We start from the raw sequence: 20046 nt of genomic DNA, 5'->3' as shown, positions 1-20046 counted from the left end.
TTTTAAACTTCATGGCTGTTGTCACTATCTCCAATGAACATTGAGGTATATGAGAATATAAAATAAGGTCTAATTAATAAAATGTTGGGATAAATTGTAGTGTCTGGGCTAGCTTTCTGGTGGACCTCAGGATCAGCCCAAGTCCTTGGTCTTGGTTGAGAAGTGAAGGAGGCAGAAGGGCCACTACAAAGCTGGTCAAAGATGGAGTCTGGAATCTGGAATCTGGAGTCATGAGTCTTTTGTGTGTCTGTGGCTGAGAGAGTCTTCTATGTCTCAGACTCCCTTAAATACCTCACTATGATTACATCACTATAGCACACTGAGAATTCACAACCATTACATTACCACAGATAACTTATACTGAGTAGGTGTTTAACTATAAGCACCTTGATTCAAGTATACCTTCTCAGAGTTCCAGCCCCCCTTAAATATTTGGGAAAATTAACTTACAAATCTATCTAGTAACAGGGATTATTTCTCAAGAAGCTCATTTATGAATTGATCTTATTTTTCCTCCTAAGATCCATAACAGTATTCCATTTATTTTGTTTATGATATAGATGATACAAGTGCATATATATATATATACATATATATATATGTATGTATCCATACACAGAGAGAATATTCATTCATTTCTCTTAAATTATTAATTTTCTGGCTTTGAATTTGTCAAGATAAATTCTAATAATTTCTTGACTTCATCTGCATCCATGATAAATTCACAGATTAGTTTTGTTGGTGATAATATTTTCTTTTGTTATCAAATTAACTTTTCCAATAACATTTTTCATTTTTTTACACACCCGGGTTCAAGTTTTGCTTATTAGTTCAATTTATTTTTTAACTTTTAATTTTATTAATTCTCTTTTGATGGCATTGTTATTCTGCTGTAAAGTGATATGCATTTCAATCCAGGTATATATGTATATGTGTTTCTCTCTCTCTCTCTCTTTATATATATATATAAATATATATTTCATATATATTTATAAATATATATATATTTACTGATATATATAGTATATATATATATCAGTACATACACAGAGAATTAATAATATTACTCAGACTTACATGAACTGATGCTGAGTGAAATGAGCAGGACCAGGAGATCATTATATACTTCAACAACAATACTGTATGATGAGCAATTCTGATGAACGTGGCCCTCTCCAACAATGAGATGAACCAAATAAGTTCCAATAGAGCAGTAATGAACTAAACCAACTACACCCAGCGAAAGAACTCTGGGAGATGACTATGAACCACTACATAGAATTTCTAATCCCTCTAATTTTGTCTGCCTGCATTTTGGATTTCCAAATTTTGGAAAAAATTTTGGATTTCCTTCACAGGCTAAATGTACATTATTTCAAAGTCCGATTCTTTTTGTACAGCAAAATAGCTGTTTGGACATGTATACATATATTATATTTAATTTATACTCTAACATATTTAACATGCATTGATCGACTTGCCATCAGGAGGGGGAAGAGGGGAAAAATTGGAACAAATGTTTTGAAAATTGTCAATGTTGTAAAATTGCCCATGCAAATATCTGGTAAATAAAAACTATTAAAAATAAAAAAATATATATTACTCAGTACATATATATATATGTATATATATATACATATATATAATACATGCATATTTTGTATATGCATATATATGTAATTTGTACAATATATAAATTTCAATATATCAGTAAATATCAATATAAACTTCATTTATATATAAATGTTATATATATATATATATATATATATATATATATATATATATATATATCATACATATTTTTAACTTTCTAATACTCTTGTTTCTGCTTTGTTAGGTACATATTTTTAAGGACATGGTTTCTCCTGACTTTAGATTTAGCTGTGTACCAGAAATTTTGATACATTTTTGCATTAACACTATTTTAATACACTAATTTTAAGTTGTGTTCTTTGACCAACTTATTACTTAAAATTCAATTATTAATATCCGAGGATTAACTCTTTTTTTAAGGAAAAATTTTAAAGGAAAATTTTGATTCCTATTTTAATTATGTTGTCTATAAAGGCAACTATTTTTCTGCACTTGATTGCAATATCTGTTCCAAAATAGAAAGCTATTTTTTTTTATAAAACTTTCATGTGGCACAGAAAAATGTATATATTCCCCTTAGCATAAAAACCCAGCTTTCTCCAGTAAATTTTTCAATTTCTGTTTTCCTTTTGTTTATTTTTCTGTTAGAATGATACAAAACAGAAAGAGGGGCATCGCAATATCATGTTACCATTATATTATTGCCTGTTTCTTCTTGTGGTTGTGCTATTTTTTCCTTCATGAACTTAGATATTATGCATTTGAAATATGTTTGTTATTTGTACTACTTTATTTCATATAATTGATTCAAGCAAAATGTATTTTCCTTTTGTATCTCTTTCTATGCAATTAAAATATTTTTTCCTTTATCTGATAGCATGATTAAAACTTCTATTTGTATTGCTATCTACTGCATAGAATCAATAGTCTCTGAGGTCCCTACAAAGTAGGAGATAGAAATGAATGTGATGTCAAAAGTAATAACTTTTAGAGAATTGCTTCTAACAATCATTTTTTGCAATCACACTGACCTTCAAAGTATTTTAAAAGACATTATCTACAATATTATAAACTTTCCAAGATGATTTTTTTTTTTTATTTTCATATGGTACGGATTTATGTACTTAACTTTCAAATTCAGAAAATTTTATATTCTGCCATAAAATTCACAGCATTTGACTCTAATGAGAATGTGTTAAAAAAATAATTCCACTTCCAAGAGTCAGGAATCTTGCTTCTTTTTTCTAGCAGTTCTAAGGATGTGTTGCAACCCAAAGACAAGAGATATTTCATGTAGTGGATAAAAAACTGGATCTGGAGTGAAGACCTGAATTCAGATTCCACCTCAGATAATATTACCTATGTGACCCCTAGAAGCTAATAAATACCTCATTATTCACTGGCTAAAGAACAAAACAAACAACAACCATAAAAACCAAGAAGTTGGACTCATTATCTCTAAAATTATTCTCCTATCATCCACTTAATTTTCTTGAGCCTCTGGGAAAGGTTATTTTTCCTTCTTCCTCTCTAGCTCTGTATACAGTAAGACTAGATAATTAGATTTACATAATGCTCTGCTATGCTGATCAAATGAGAATATATATATATATATATATATATATATATATATATATATGTATATATATACATATATATGTATGTATGTATGATGGCAGTCTTTGTAAATAATAAAATTTCTTAGCAATTATAATACATAAAGATATAAATGTAACACAATAGTTAACAGAGGCAACTGGTAAGAGAAGTTAAGATGAATTTCTTTCATTATTTAAAATATCACATTCTCCTTCTCTCTTGACCATGATAGAAATAAGGAATAAAAAAAATATGGAAAGCCATAAGCCAGAGATGTAAATATCAATTATGGTAACAGGATCAAGCTTTTAAAACTAGGATAAGCTGTAGCAAATGCTTTCAAGCCAACTTGTTGAAATACACTGAGTAAATTTTGTATTAAATCACAGGATCAATGTCCATGCATAGGGAAAGAGGCAGGGATATTTGCTTTGATCAGAAGAGACATCTGATCATCTTAAAGCTTTTGAGAGGGAGTCTGTTGGATAAGAGACCAGGGTACAAAAGAAGTCTTGTGTTAACTGTGTAAATGCTCAGCCTAAGAATTTGGGGGATTAGAGAATATGATTATATTCTCAAAAGTTATTATATCTCAAAGTATACATTTTTCTGGATAATTTCGGCATAATAATAAAGGCAGCCCATGCTTTGCTATATAAGTGCTGTCAATTTTCTTTACTTCTCAATGGCCTGGAACAATTACCATTGGCCCAGTACTATTTAATGTTTTACCCTAAGTTCTTGTATCACAAAGGATGTATTCTTAGGATCTGTTTACTTATCATGTAAATTCAGTTTCTGACATAGCATAGTTTCCTCATGGCATTTTTCACCTCTGTGTTCCTTAATGTGTAGATTAAAGGATTTAACATGGGTACCACCATAAAATAAAAGACAGCTACAGCTTTATCTATGAGAAGGGTCATCATTGGCCTCAAGTACACTAATATACAAGGCAAAAAATAATAATAATAATAAGACAACCATAGTGATATGGGAAACACAGGTGGAGAAGGCATTGGGTCTGCCCTCCAAACTGTGATTCTTCAAGGAACATAGAATTACAAGATAGGAACCCATCAACAAGAGGAAGTTTAACAGACAGATGAAGCCACTATTAGCTGCCACAAAGAGACCAAGGGTATCAGTGTCCATGCAGTCAAGTTTGAGCAAAGGGTACAAGTCATACAATGTTAGAATCCTTACTACCGTGTTTCCCCGATAATAAGACCTATCCTGAAAATAAGACACCCACATACTCTTTAATATTCCGCTAAAATAAGCCCTCCCCCGAAAATAAGCCCTATCGAACTTACTATGAAAACGGTCATCATGGTGATCCCCTGCGCTATATGCTGCGTAGCGGTACCTTCAGTAAGCAGCGCCGCCCTCCCCTCCCGGGTGAAACGCACGTCGCGCTCCGAGCTGCATCCAATCAGAGCTGCAGCAGTGAGCGCGTCATCCTCTTCTTCCCTGGTGATTTGCTTGCTGGCGCTACTGAGAGCAGCGCCGCGGAGTAGAGCTGAGACAGGACCATCTAAAAACTCGGTAAGTTCAGTAAGCGATGGAGAATAAAATAAGCACTCAGGGGGCATGATGGAGGCTAAAAGGGGCATGATGGAGGCTAAAATGGGCATGATGGAGGATAAAAGGGGCATGATGGAGGATAAAATAAGCCCTCCCCTGAAAATAAGCCCTCTGGTGTTTTTTAGTCCCAAAAAAATAATAAGACAGTGTCTTATTATCGGGGAAACACGGTAGGTGCTAAGTCAGTACTTAACAATTCTCTACTTCAGAGTTCACACCTTTAAAAGGAGTTTACACCTTTAGACTTTGAAAAAAGTTTACATCTTTAAAGGAGTTTACACCTTTAAAAGGAGCTTGCTCATTGGTCTGTAAGGAGTTCCCACAAGCCCATGAATTACCCACAAGCCTATTCTCTGGGAGTATTTAAGAAGAATTTAAGAATTCAGGAAGAAGAGGATTCCAGATTCTACTGTGGTGCTGATTGGGGACACTTGGACAAGAGCAGATTCACAAGAACTAGAGGAAAAGCCTGCTCATGGAGATTCACAACTAGGATTGACTTCTGGGAAACCGACAATCTCATACTTTTGGAGGCAGAGTCTGATTCATTCCCATGTCTACCTTTGCTCTGGCTGGAGGCTTCAGAAGCCTTCCAAGAAACTTGCTCCCAGAGAAAAAAGATTTACAGAAAAGAAACCTCCTTCCAGAGAAGGATTATAATTGAGAAACAACATAATGTTGGGTCCACAGAAAGGTAACCAGAGTGTGAAAAGAATCTGGATCGTTGCATGGAGAAAGCCCCCTGACCAAGCTTCCGCCACAAGGAGACTACACATCTTCCTCTTCATGATTGTAGTATAGTGGAATGGTTTATAGATGGCGACGTACCTATCATAGGCCATCACTGTAAGCAAGATGATCTCAGTAGCTCCAAAGACATGTTCTGAATAGACCTGGGTTATGCACCAATTGAAGGAGATTACTTTCTTCTGCTTTAATGAATCCACGATAAGCTCAGGTACTGTAGAAGATGAACAAATTGTATCTATGAAAGACAAATGTGCCAAAAAGAAAAACATGAGGGTATTTAAAGACTTGCTGCTAGTGATGGTCAGCACAATGAGAACATTGCCTGTCAGTGTTATTGTGTATATAAGATCAGAAACAAAACAGAGATTATTTTCTGCATTTTCAGATTCTGTGTAAGTCCTAATAAGATGTATCCTGTCACATTCCTTCCAATCTCCATCTATGTAATAAGAAAAAAAAACAGATTATTAAGAGATGGCCTTCATCTGCAAAGAAAATTGCAAAATTACACAGCCTTTATATAACTCAAATTGCAAGTATGAGCAAACCACTCAGAACAAATGTCCACTTTTTTATTTGTTTGTCTCTTCATTCATTTATGTTTGTTTAATTATTTATCTATTTTTGAGTAATTATGTCTTTACACCTTCCCAAAATCAATTCCAGTGTTTTTTTAGACATAAAATCTGTTTCCTCTGTGATGAGAATCCCCCTGAAAAAATTATCTTTCATCTTGAAGGTAAAAATATTTCTGTCCCATTTAAGGATGGAAAGATCTTGTCCAAGTTCTATTTAGGTAGACAGCTTTTAATTCATGATTTAACATATTTTCATAAAGCATTTACTTGTTGATCCTTTCCCCCACATTTTGGTATGTCTAAGAATATAGAATTATAATATTTCTTTACTTATTTCTTCTTGGGGGTAGGGAACATGATCTGACTTTCCTGCAATTGGGAATTAAAGATTATACCTTACCAGTAGGTAAAAATGGTGTTAGCTTGTACTATGACATTTTATAAGATACTATCTTCCCAAAGCTTACTAATAAGCTAACATTATTTGTATGTGTAATAGATCACTGCCATCCACTAATGTCCTGGAAGTAAAGAGTACTACTCTATGTTTACCCATAATTTTTCCTGCTTTAAATTTGATTTCCCTTAAGCCTATATCTGATTGTCCATGGCAGCTATCTATGGCACAGTGGATGTAGCACTGGGCTTGAAGTCATGAAGTCCTAAGCTAAATCCTTTTACAAATTGTTTAACTTTGAGTAAATCAGTTAGCTCTTTTTCTTGAGTGACCTCAAGTACCAATGAGATTGATGGTAGTAGCTACTTTTCAGGATGATAAAATGTAATATTGGCCTATTACCTGACACAGGGTAGTCATTATATGTATGTTATCCCTATGTTTTCTTCTGTCATGGACATGTAGAACAATTAAAATATTTCATAAATGTTTACATAGTTTTTTCATAGTGCCTTAGTGAATTTTTTGGTAGCCACCTAAAAATCTTAGAGATAGAAGATGCTAGGAAATTGCAAAGGCACTGGACACACTCTTTTCTTGATCCACAGTGCCTTCCATCTCTATTTTCTATGTGTTATTATGAATTTAAAGAAAATATTGGGTGATTTTTACTGTTAATATGACACCCTTGTTAAAACTTAATGGTGAAATTATTATTCTTCAAATAATTCAAATATAGGTGATTGAAATAAAAAGCTAGGGGTGAGGAATCCCGTATACAAAACTACTTTCTAATTTACCAGGTCTTTAAACTTAGGAGAATGACACAGTCAATGTGACTTTCCTCATTTATCCATGAGAGTTAATTACTATTTAACTTCCTGGATTATGGGTATTTGTGAGGAAACTGCTGTATAAAATTTCAACATCTCTAAAATTTAAATCACCAGTGACATAATTTCCTATTTCAATTTCTTCATATCTAAATAGAAAATCTACCAAGCAATAAATTGTAAGGGTAATTTTAAAACTCACATTGGATCCAAATCCAGTCACAAAAACTCCCCAATATATCAATAGCTCAAAGTCACATTACTGCACACATGGAAAGGAAATTTGAAATCTTCTAGTCCAAGTCTTAACCTAAATGAGAATTTATTCTCCATTTGGCATCTTTCAGTTACTATGGGTTATTGTTTTGAGCCAAATATACCTGCACATAACTTACACTGAATGATTCTAATTATATTTTCTAAGCAATATTAGAAAAGAGTTTCATTTATCCTTCATTCATATTAAAATAATTAATACATTTCAAGAGTTATTCTTTTCAAAACCTTGTGTTTTTAGGCTATGATATCATTTTACAAAATTGTTTTGGCATTTAAAAAATCAGAGGGCTTATTTTTAACTGTGATATCCTGAATTTAGGCCTTATCCACTGGTGTTCCCTGCATTTTAAATACTTTTGTACATCTCCTTTCCCCATATATTCTTTCTTTCTTTTGCTTCCATTACTTTATCCTTATCTTATTCACTTAACTCTGATGTTCCCTTAGCATTTTACTCTCTTTTACTGAAATTTGTGCTTTTAGCAATTTGGCTTCAAAATACCTATATAGATATTCTCAGTATTTCACTTCATGAATTTTTTGTTATTGTCAATTAAACTATGAACAATCCTTGCTTCCAGAAATTCATACAACCTATCAAAGCAACAAGGTTGTACTCCATCCTTGTTTTTCTTCAGGAGACTTGCCTTTCTTTAAAGCTAAACTCACGTATTGACTCTATGATGCCTTCCTTCAAACTGCTTTTAAAATTTTCTTTCTCTCCTCTCAAATATCATTGCAATACATATACATCTTTTTTTTTTTTCTCCTCAAAGGATGAAGATCTTTGACTTGGTATTTATTGAAATCAAATTTATATGAGGCATATAAAAAAGAGAACTGGGTATGAGTGAAAAATTCAAAAGATGTGACTCACTGAGTAGAAGTTGTAATTAATGAGAATTTTCTGTTTTGTTGGTAACAACAACACTTATGAATCACCTCTATCTCCATGGTAATTATCTCCATGGTGTTTTAGAAGCCCAGAACTAATAACCTTGTACTAGTCAATTTCACATGGATAGAAGAGAGAAAAATGTGCTTCTGTGATTTTTTTTTTTGGTTGGATTCAACTTAAGATTCATTCATTTAGGATTTCTCAATAGACATCTGCCAAACAATATGCATTCACAACTCCTTTGAAATTTATAGTCATAGAGATTTCTCTGGGGTTAAATAACTTGTCCAATGTCACAGCCACAATCAAAGGTAAGACATTTAACTTAGGTTTTCATGATGACAACCCTTGCCTATTGTAACATTGTTTTTTATTCTCTATATTATCTATGCATTATACATATGCATGTATTATCATATGATTATGTATTATCATAAGTTTCTCACATAAAAAGTGTCAGGTAGCTAACATATATTAACTTCATGATACAGAGTAGAGAACTTAAGACAAAACACTTACATTTGTTTTTTTATTTGAATGAGAGTAGCTTCTGATATATTTAGAAGAGCAATAAATAAATAATCCTGTTTAATAAAACATTTTCAATTCTGCATAAGTATGTATGAATTGTCCATGTTCCCAATGGAACTTTCCATAATAAGTATCATTTAATATGATGAGTTAAGCAAACCTCAAAGCAACGTTTCAGGGAGAAAGAAGAAACAATGTTTTTTGTCAAAGAAATATAGGTACTGAATCTTCCTGAAAATTAGAAGATGTTATATGAAGTTATATTCCTAGAAAATCATAGATACAACATAGCATTAGAAAAACAGTAAATTTATGGAGAGCTCACTCATATGACTACAAGACAACAGACAAAACCTGTGACAGAAATGAATTCAAGTAGTTTTCTTAAGCATTTAAACTGTCCATACCAAAAAAAAAAAAAAAAAAAAAGCATCTGAGAAAGTGATTCCTTCTTTGTTTATAAAATATTTAAAGATGATCCTAAAGAAAGTTACTGATCTATTCCCAAGCTTCATACCTCATTCTCACAGGAATTAATTATCAATGATTTTTGAAAGGCTTTTGCTTAGAGTTAGAGGTGGAATTTTAGTAAGTTGTTTATGAAAAAAATTATCTAGTTGGCATTTTCTCCTGCCTTTGGGGTTTCCACGGTCTGCCTTCAAAACCATGGGGTGAAAGTTCCATTAAGACTAATTCTCCTGAGTATCAGCAAGAATGCAGGATCCTTTGTGAAGAGGGACTTCACATGACATCTTTTCAGAGATAGTAAAATCGATACAAAATCTACATCGATGGTTAATTTTTTAAAAATGTATTTAAATTTTTCTTGATTAAATGAAAATAGACATGTTCATCATGTGCTTTTTTATTTATTTAAAGTTTGAGTTCCCAATTCTGTCTCTCTTTTCCTCTATCCCAAACCTCCACCTTGAGAACATAAACAATTTAATATAAATTATACATACATAATTATGTAAATCTTTTGTATATTAGCCAGGATGCAAGGAAAATGTGGATATAAAAAAGAATGGTAAAGTATATTTTAATCCTTACTCAGACTTCTGGAAGTGGGTAGCATTTTTTATCCTAAATCCTTCAAAGTTGTCTTAAATCATTATATTGCTGAAAATAGCTAAGTCATTCAGAGTTGGTCATCATTACATTATTGATGTTAGTTAGTATAATGTTCTCTTGGTTCCATTCATTTTATTATACATCACTTCAAGTAAGTTTCTGCAGGTTCTTTTCTGAAAGCATCCTGTTCATCATTTCTTATATCACAACAATGTTCCATCAAAATCATAAGCAACAATTTATTTAATAATTTTTCAATTTTGGGGGGTTCTTTCAATTTGTAATCCTTGTCACCACAAAAAGAACTCATATTTTTGTAAATATACTACTTTTTTTCCTTTTTTTTTTCTTTGATGTCTTTAGCTACAGACCAAGCTTGTATATTTCTTAGTCAAAAGGAATGTACAGTTTTACAGTTTGTTATTTGGAAAAGTTTCAAATCTCTGTCCAAAATGGTTAGCTTAGATTATACCACCACAAACAAATTACTATTAGTATCTCAGTTTTTCCATACCCTCTCCCTTATTTATCATTTTTACTGCTGTCATATGATGATCTGATAGCTGTTAATGGCTGCAATTTCCATTTTTCTACACAATAGTTATTTGGAACTCCTTACAAAATAGATTTGACAAAATGGAAAAGGAAAATAACTCCCTGAAAAACAGAATTTGAGAAATGGAAAAAAAATCCATAGAACCAAACAACTCATTTAAACATTCAATTGGCCAAATACAAAATGAACTAAAAAAAGTAACTGAAGAAAATAATTCACTAAAATAATTAATTAATAATTCCCTAAAAATTAAAACTGAAAAAAATGGAAATAAATGACTCAATGAGAAATCAAGAATCAATTAAACAACCCCCCCCAAAAAAAATAGAAGAATATGTAAAATAGTTCATGAGAAAAAGAACTGACCTGGAAAATACACCTAGGAGACACACTCTAAGAATTATTGGACTTCCTGAAAACAGTGATGAAAAAAAGAACCTAGACATTTTCTTTCAGGAAATCATCAAGGACAACTGCTTTGATGCCATGAATCAGAAGGAAAAATAGCCTTTGAATAGACAGGTTAATATACAAAAGATTTGCATAACTATGTATGTATAATTTATATCATATCCAGAAAGAGACCCCAAAATAAAAACTCCAAAAAATATCTGAGCTAAATTTGAGAACTATTGGACCAAGGGAAAAATTGTACAAGCAGTCAGAAAAAATACAATTCAAATGTCAAGGAAGCACAATCAAGATTACCTGGAACCTGATAGCTTCCACCTTAAAAGAATGAAGGGCCTGGAATCAGACATTCTGAAAGACAAAAAAAACTTGGAATACAGCCAACAATAGACTATTCAGCTAAATTTACTATGATCTTTCAGGGAAGAATATGGACATTCAATGATATAGGTGAATTTTAATTATTTATGATGAAAAAACTAGAGATGAATGAAAATTTGACCTCCAAATTTAGAACTTAAGAAGCATTACAAGGTAAAAAGTAAAGAATTCTTGAGAACAATATCTCTGTTATGAGTACATTAGTGAATGCAGGCATAATTTGATTTTACTGTGATAATATGTTATGGGGCAGAACTCTGAACTTGAAACAAGGATGCTCACAAGGTATTAAGTGGAGTTGATGAGACAATGGTTATCTAGTTATCTAGTTTAGCATGATTCAGTATGATTGTTTTAATCCTACAACAAATAATGGTTTCCTAGTGATGTAATTAATGGTTTATACTCAGTGTAGAATATATAAGTTAGGAGCCTCAGCCAGGATTTATTTGGAGATAGGCAGAGGCAGAGAAGACCAAGGACTGGCAGCAGGAGCTTAAGCTCTTAGAACTAAGGGAAGAAATTAAATTCGATCTTTGATCTTCCTGGTGGCTGACCTGGCCTCCTGCACTTCTCCACTGAGACCAAGGACAGTCTGAAAGGCTCTCCAGAAAGCTGCCCACCCCCAGGAAAGAGATAATAAAGAATCTGAACCATAGGAACGCTAACCAGGCCCTTTCGGGAAAGGAGACAAGACTTTGAAAGAGATAATAAAGGATTTGGACTTTAACCCCTGCCTACTCTTGTTATGATTACTGAGCTGAAATGAAGGCTGATCCAGAAACCCCCAAGAAAACTGAACAAAAGAGAGCATTACAATAATATAAAAAAGAAACTTGAGATAGAAAGAGAATTGTACTGGAAAAAGAGGAAAATGGAGGTAAAATGAGGGAAATTATATCTCATGAAGAGACAAAAACCTCTTATAGTCAAGGGAAATAAAGGTATTAACATTGTGTGAATCTTACTCTCATCTGACTTGGTTCCAAGAGAGAATATTAGATATATTTGGTTTCACAGAGAAACTTGTCTCACCATATAGGGAAGTGGGAGGGGAAAGGAGAAAGTGAAGGAGAGTCTAATAGAAGGTATAACAGTACTAGTAGGGGAAAGGATAAGAAAGGGAGAAGGATTATGAAGAGGGAAGACTGTTTGCGGGCAGTGGTAATCAAAAGTAAAATACTGTGTAGGAAAGAAAGAGGGAAAGGAAACATAATTTGGGGTAAATAAGATGGCAGGAAACACGGAACTAGTCATTTTGATGAGCTCTCCCATAAAACAAAAACAGATAGCAAATTGGATTAAAAGTCAGAATCCTACAATATGTTGCTTACAAGAAACACATTTGAAACAGATTAATACATATAGAATAAAGGTAAAAGGCTGGAGCAGAATCTATTATGCTTCAGGTGAAGTAAAAAAAATAAATCAGGGATAGACATCCTGATCTCAGGTCAAGCAAAAGCAAAAATAGATCTAATTAAAAGAGATAAGGAAGAAAACTATACCTTGTTAAAGGGTACTATTGATAATGAAGTATTATCAATACTAGACTTAAATGCACTAAGTAGTACAGCATCTAAATTCCTAAAGGAGAGGTTAAAAGAGCTGCAAGAAGAAATAGACAACAAAACTATACTAGTGGGGGAATCTCAACCTTGCTCTCTCAGAACTAGATAAATCAAACCACAAAATAAGTAAGAAAGAAATTAAGGAGGTAAATAGAATCCTAGAAAAGTTAGGGATGATACACCTTTGGAGAAAATTGGAGACAGAATGGAATACACTTTTTTCTTGGTATTTCATGGAATCTATACAAAATTTTACTATATATTAGGGAATTAAAACTTCAAAATCAAATGCAGAAAGGCAGAAATAGTAAATGAATTTTTTTAGATCATGATGCAATAAAAATTATATGCAATAAAAGGTCAAGGGATGGACCAAAAATTTACTGGAAACTAAATAATCTAATCCTAAAGAATAAATGGATGAAAGAATGAATGATAGACATAATCAATCATTTCATCCAAGAGAATGACAATAATAAGACAGCATACCAAAATGTGTGTGATGCAGCTAAGGAGGTAATCACAGGAAATTTTATATCTCAAGAAATTTACTTGCTAGAAAACAAAACAAATTAAAAACCCCAAATTAAATACCAAATTTGAAATTTTAAAAATAAAAGGAGAGATTGATAAAATTGAAATAAGAAAACTATTGAAATTTTATTTGAAAATGAAAAGAACAAAAGCAAAACTTTAATCTCAAAAATGAAAAGGCAATCCATCAATGATGAGGAAATTAGAGCAGTAATTAGGGGTCACCTTTACTATTCAATATCTTATTAGAAATGTTACCTTTGGCAATAAGAGAAGAAAAAGAGATTAAAAGAATTAGTGTAGGTAATGAGGAAACCAAATTATCACTCTTTGCAGATGGTATGATGGTTTAAATAGAGAACCCTAGAGCATCACTAAAAAACTACAAGAAATAATTCATAACTTTAACATAGTTGCAAAATACAAAATTCACATAAATCATCAGCATTTTATATATTACCATCAATGTCCAATAGCAAAAATACAAAAAAAGGAATTCCATTAAAACTTGTCAATAACATAAAATGTTTGGGATGCTACTTGCCAAGGCAAAGTCAGGAACTATATGAACACAACCAATTCCACACAAACAGAAATTTTGGAATTTGGAGAAGGAAACACAGATACTGACTGAAGAAAACAACTCATTAAAATGCATTTGGTGAAATGGAAATAAAACTGGATGATTTTACTGAAGAAAAATGTTATTTTTAATATATTTGGCAAAATAAAAAAAATTGGAAAAACACCATAAAATAGAATTGGTGAAATAGGAAAAAACTCAATGAACAAAACAGCTTTTTTAAAAGTACAATTGAAGAAAAGAAAGGTACAATTGGCCAAATGCAAAAGGAGATTAAAAAAAGCTAACTGAAAAAAAAAATTCACTAAAAACTAGAAAGTGCACAAATGGAAGTAAATGAATCAAGGAGACATAAATCAGTCAACCAAAACAAACAAACAAAAAAAAAAAGATGAAAAAAGTAGAAGAAAATATAAAATACATAATTGGTAAAATAACTGACCTAGAAAAATTTTCTCATGGTTATTTTCCGGTAGTCCAATAATTCTTAGATTTTTTTCTCCATGAGACAAATGTGTCAATAATTTCATCCAAGAAAATAACAATAAGGAGACAGCACACAAAAATTTGTGGGATGCAGCCAACACAAGTATTAGGAGAAATTTTATATCTCCAAATGCTTATTTGCATAAAATAGAGAAAGAGAAGATCAATAAATTGGGCTTGCAACTAAAAAAAGCTAGAAAAAGAATAAATTAAAAACCCCAATTATATATCAAAGTTAAAATTCTGAAAATAAAAGGGGAGATTAATAAAATTGAAAGCAAAAAAAAATGAGTGAATTGACAAACAAAACTAAGAACAAAGTAGAGGAGTCAGTAGGTATAAGAAATAAGACATACATACAAGCATAATAAAAATGATCCAGAATAGAATTTATTAGAAAAAATGGAGGTAGGAACAGTTCAATCAAAGTTAAAACTAAAAGTGGTTTGTTCAAAAGAGAAAAATAGGACAACATTATGTCAGTCATATTAATTAATAGAGTTTAGATTATTTAAAATAACAACAGAGTATAATTTTGAAATATTTTTGTGGTGTAGAAGGTGATGAATTGGTGGATTTAGATAACTATAGAAAGACTGGCATATAAGCATAATGTTATCCACAATCAAAGAAACAGGACAAACAAACATAGTATAATCTTACAAAAAGGTGTATGTATGTATGTATGTATATGTGTATATATGAGGTTTTTTAAAAAAAATATATATATATATAATATATACATTAAATTTCATTAGTATTACATAAACTAATTATGTGTGCTTATTTCTTCCCAAACTTTTTTCCCTTTTACTCTACCAAATTGGCATACTTGCATACTAGTATGTTAGGATGAAGTTAATGGAGATAATGGATCTGGGAAAATAATGTCCTCCTCCTTTGTGGTACATGTATTACTCATCTTCATTAAGAGTACTACATTGGAAGCACAAGCAAAGCCATGCTAGTTCTGTTCTTCTATATGCCTACTCAGATTCATCTTGAACTATCAAACCTAGGAATCTAGGGCAAACTCAGGGTTTGAGATCTACTTCCATTCCTAAGCCTTTCTCTTCTTCCACTCAGAAAGGTAGATGATTAATTCTTATGTTTATTAAGATTATAGACTTTCCAGATGTACCATGACCTTAACATAGGCCTTTTATATTCCTGCCCTGGACTTTATATCATGTACCTCTTGGTACCATCTATCTACTACTTGACAAAAATACTCCAAATAATGGGAATTATTGGGGCTTGAAGAATCAAAAGACTAGCAAAAGTACATATTACAGATTCAAAGAGGCCATACACTAGTTAATTGGATTCTTAGAACATTTAATTTGGAAAATCTAGTGATATCATTTATGACTGAGTAATCAGTTGAAGGAAGTGTGTTTATTTGGTAAAATTATCTCAGAAAAGCTCTATCAGAAGGATACAATGTTGTGTCCTTCAACATCATTTTGAAAAACATTACTGTTAGGATTCTTACAAAGTACTTATGCACTTAGTTCACACCTTTAAAGGAGTTCAAACCTTTAAAGGAGTTTACAAGTTTAGAGAGCATATAAAAGCCCACTCTCTGAGAGGAGGAGTCAAGATTTCATTCACACTTAGACTTCTGTGCTGGCTGGAGACACTGGGACAAGAGCTCTCGGGAATCAAAGAGAGAGAAAGGCCTCTAAGAAAGCTAGCTGAGCCCCAAATGAAGGAGACAAAACTTGAAGGAGAAAATAAAAGATCTGGAGATAAGATTTGGAAAGAGACAGTAAAGGACTGGCTGCATTTTGGGATTATTGAACTGGAACTAAAGCCAAGGCTGCCTCCAGAAGCTCCCCAAGAAATCCTGCTCCCAGAGAAGAATTACAATTTTTAGAGAAAAAGAACATCACATTTTGGCGCCCAAATGTGGGACAGACACAAGCCTGATTTCAGTGGAAAAGCCTCCGATCCATATTTCAGTGGGAAAGTCTCTCTGACCCAGAAAAAAGGAAACTTTGTTAAACAGCTAAAGTAGAATTTCAGTGAATTGGGGCAAATTTTTAGAAAACAGCCTTCTGTTTCATTCAAGGAAAATGTTTAGAGAGCATTGTCAAGGTTATGAAAATCCAAGGATTGATTATAATTTTGAAGGAGATCACTGAACTTTTAAAAATTGTGCAGGTCATATGTCCTTATTTTATTCTACTCAGATAGTGATGAACATGGAAAGACAGGGTCCCTCTTGGCAAGGGACTTCTAGAGAAACTCATTGATGTTTTCAATATGGAAAAGTTGGACATCTAAGAGTCCAATGTAGATATGGAGATAGAGTGAGAAGACAGGCTGAGAGAAGACCTAAAACTCCATGTCCAAAATGCCATAAGGGCTTCCTCTGGGCCTCCGAATGTAGATTGACCCAGGGAAATGAGAAGCAAAGCCCAGCTCCAAGATATCAATCTAAAGATAGGTGGGACATGATGGCAGCTGAGTTTATACCCAAAGAGCCTTTAGAAGGTCAAGACTCTGATGTGATCAACCAGCAGAAAAGCAATCACATGGCAGAAAGAGATTACCTGATCAGTCATCCTAAAAGCAATCAGATAGCAGAAATGGATTGCAATTGGGGAGAATATAGGTTTTTTGAACCAACAGGGCAGTGTCCAGTGCAAACACCTCCAATGTAATTGCCAGATGATGAGAATAGATTGAGAAAGTGGTAAATAAAAGGAAATTAGATAGGTGAACTGCCTGGGAGAGAGGGTTTGCTTGTATTTTTACAGACAGAGAAGGAAACAGATGGAGAAGGAAACAGATGGATGGCAACAAGCACCTAGAGAGAGACAGAAAAAGAGAAAAACCTCAAAGCAAAGGAGAAGATCTAAGAAACATCTGTCACTGAAAGAGCATGGCTTATGATAAAGACTGTTGAAGAACTTTAAAATCTGAAAAGCCCAAATTCTAGATTAAAAAAAAAAAAAAAAAAAAAAAAAGCTGTTTTATACCTACTGGTAATCTGGAAAATTTTTCACTTAGGAATGAATACATAAGAACACTACAAAACTCTATCAACAATTTATTACCTTGATTCTAAATTACTAGAATCCTAAGAACAGTTTCTGTAATTGCAGACTGAAAATCAAACTAGTTATAACTTCCTGAAATAGAGTAGATAGAAAACTAGAAACATGACAGATATCAACCACAGAACAGAAATATAATTGAAATCATAGGTATTGGCTTAAATAGTAAAAAAAAAAAAAAAAATATATATATATATATATATATATATATATATATATATATATATATATATATATATATATTGAACAATTAATTCCTTCCTAACTTGATGCACACCTCTTTCCCAAATTATTATACATGCTCCTCCTCTTGTCACACTTAATGGGCCTATCAAACTAGTCAACTCTGTTTTTCTGTCACCCCATGTTTTAAAATTTTGTTTCTATCTTGGGTATCTCCTCGGTCTAGAAAGAATGCCCTCATCACCTCTGCTTCATAAAATCTGTCAAATATTTTATATTTATATTTATTATTAGTATTATTATTAGAAAAATGTCTGCCATTTATAAATCCCTTCCAAGTTTCCCAATCACTTTACAAAAATCTCCCCATTTCATCCACACAAGGAGGAAGCTGACACTGAGACAGTTTATTTGAATTTCTCAAGGTAAAATAACTAGGGTGTAGGTGAGGCAGTTTTTGAATGCAGATCTTCTTAGCTTTAAATTCTGGACTCTAACAACAACTCAAACTCATTGACTTAAAAACATAGCTGAAGTATTCTAAATGATCATTTGTCCATGATTATCATGGTTTCTTCCTAAACTATACTTATGCTGAATTTTTTCTTGTTTTTTTTTTTTGCATACACAATTGTTTCTATAAATTTATATATGAATATATTAATTCTTTCATCTTCTACCAATAAAATGTAAAGTACATGAGATTAGAAAAAAAAAAGTCCTTTCTGTCACTACTACCATATGTGAACCCAGTGCCTGGCACACAATAGGAGCTTAATAAATAACAATTTGCTTGTTTATTTGAGGAGGAATCAAGGGCATGAAGAAAAAAAACATGAAGATGTTGGATTAGCAAAGGAATGTTGCTATGGAAATGGAGTATTCATATGTGATGGAACAATAAACTTGAGAATCATCTCTTGGTGATTTGGGGTAAAGGAATAGACTGTGACAATTGACAAGAATCAGTAATTGGGAAATAAGGAAACTTAAAGAAATACAAATATATAGATAAACATCTCCTATTACAGGAAAAGAGTTGGGGGAAAAAGACAATTATGAACAGGACCAACTCCTCAAATTAGCAGTAACTCTTGATTTTTGTGTCACTGCTTGATCCTATTTTTCAGCAGAAGATGGAAGGTAAGACAATTTCGAACAGAGTTCATCACAATTCCTAATGCAGAATTCCCCACATTTTATCCTAGAGGTGAACTTGATCTTCATTTTCTTGTCTATTTGATATGATAAAAAATAGAGAGACTTGAGGGAGAGGCATAAAAAGCAGACACAATTATGCCGATTGTACAAGGGAGACTGAGATAATAACCAAGGGAGGACATTAGTTAGAAGTCTAATCTACTGTCTCAGTTTTGCTTATTGTTCTGAGAGTCACCTAACAGGCCCTCATTTTGTCAAAACTCTAATCCAGACAAAAAAAGTTTTTCCCTCGCCTGCTCTTTGATGCTGCACTAGAGATTCTAAATAATCAGTAGTCTTTGTAGAAAGCCATAACCATCTGGGACTAAAGTGAACTTTCTCTTAGACAATTGTTTCTATGAATGACAAATGTTGTCATTTCTCTACAGTTGACATGATAATTATAGCCCTGGGGAGAAATGTGCTCTGGCATGATGACACTATAACTGTAACCCTGGCCCTGCCCCTATAGCCATAAACAGGAAGACATTCATCCATACATACCCCTTCAAACACTGATTTGCTGCTGTTCTTTTTTTTTTTCTGTTTCATTGAAAAATTCAATCTGGTAAGTGACTTTATCTTGATGCTAGATTCAGAGATTAGTAGATTTATAGAGAATCTTTCTTAGAAGGCCTAGAACTTAGCATAAGGACTAATTGAATGCATAATGAATGAATCAATCAAAAGCTATGCAGGCACTTATTGGTATAACAGTCACTTTGCTAAATGTAGTAAGATGAAAAAAGCAAAAAACAAAAACCCAAAGTCTGTTATCCAGAAACGTTCAGTCTAATGGGATAGGCAACATGCAAATGGTTGATAAGGTGACTTGCACTTATGATTATAGGAAAGACATTTAAATGATGGATGTTTTCCAGAAAGTGAGGCTTCAGTTAAGACTCATTGGAAGCAGGCAGGACAGGTAGGACATAATGTTGAGGCAGGATTTTA

General features: G+C 32.6%; 1 pseudogene; it reads right to left on the bottom strand.

The window, feature by feature from the left end:
• Nucleotides 1-3969: 3969 nt before the first annotated feature.
• LOC141546554 (olfactory receptor 4C12-like) lies at nt 3970-5971 on the bottom strand (annotated as a pseudogene).
• Between the last annotated feature and the right edge of the window lie 14075 nt (nt 5972-20046).

This window comes from Sminthopsis crassicaudata, chromosome 6, assembly GCF_048593235.1.
Source record: "Sminthopsis crassicaudata isolate SCR6 chromosome 6, ASM4859323v1, whole genome shotgun sequence".
Lineage (NCBI taxonomy): Eukaryota > Metazoa > Chordata > Mammalia > Dasyuromorphia > Dasyuridae > Sminthopsis > Sminthopsis crassicaudata.
Note: the sequence above shows the minus strand (reverse complement) of the source record. Positions and strands in the feature narration are given on the sequence as shown.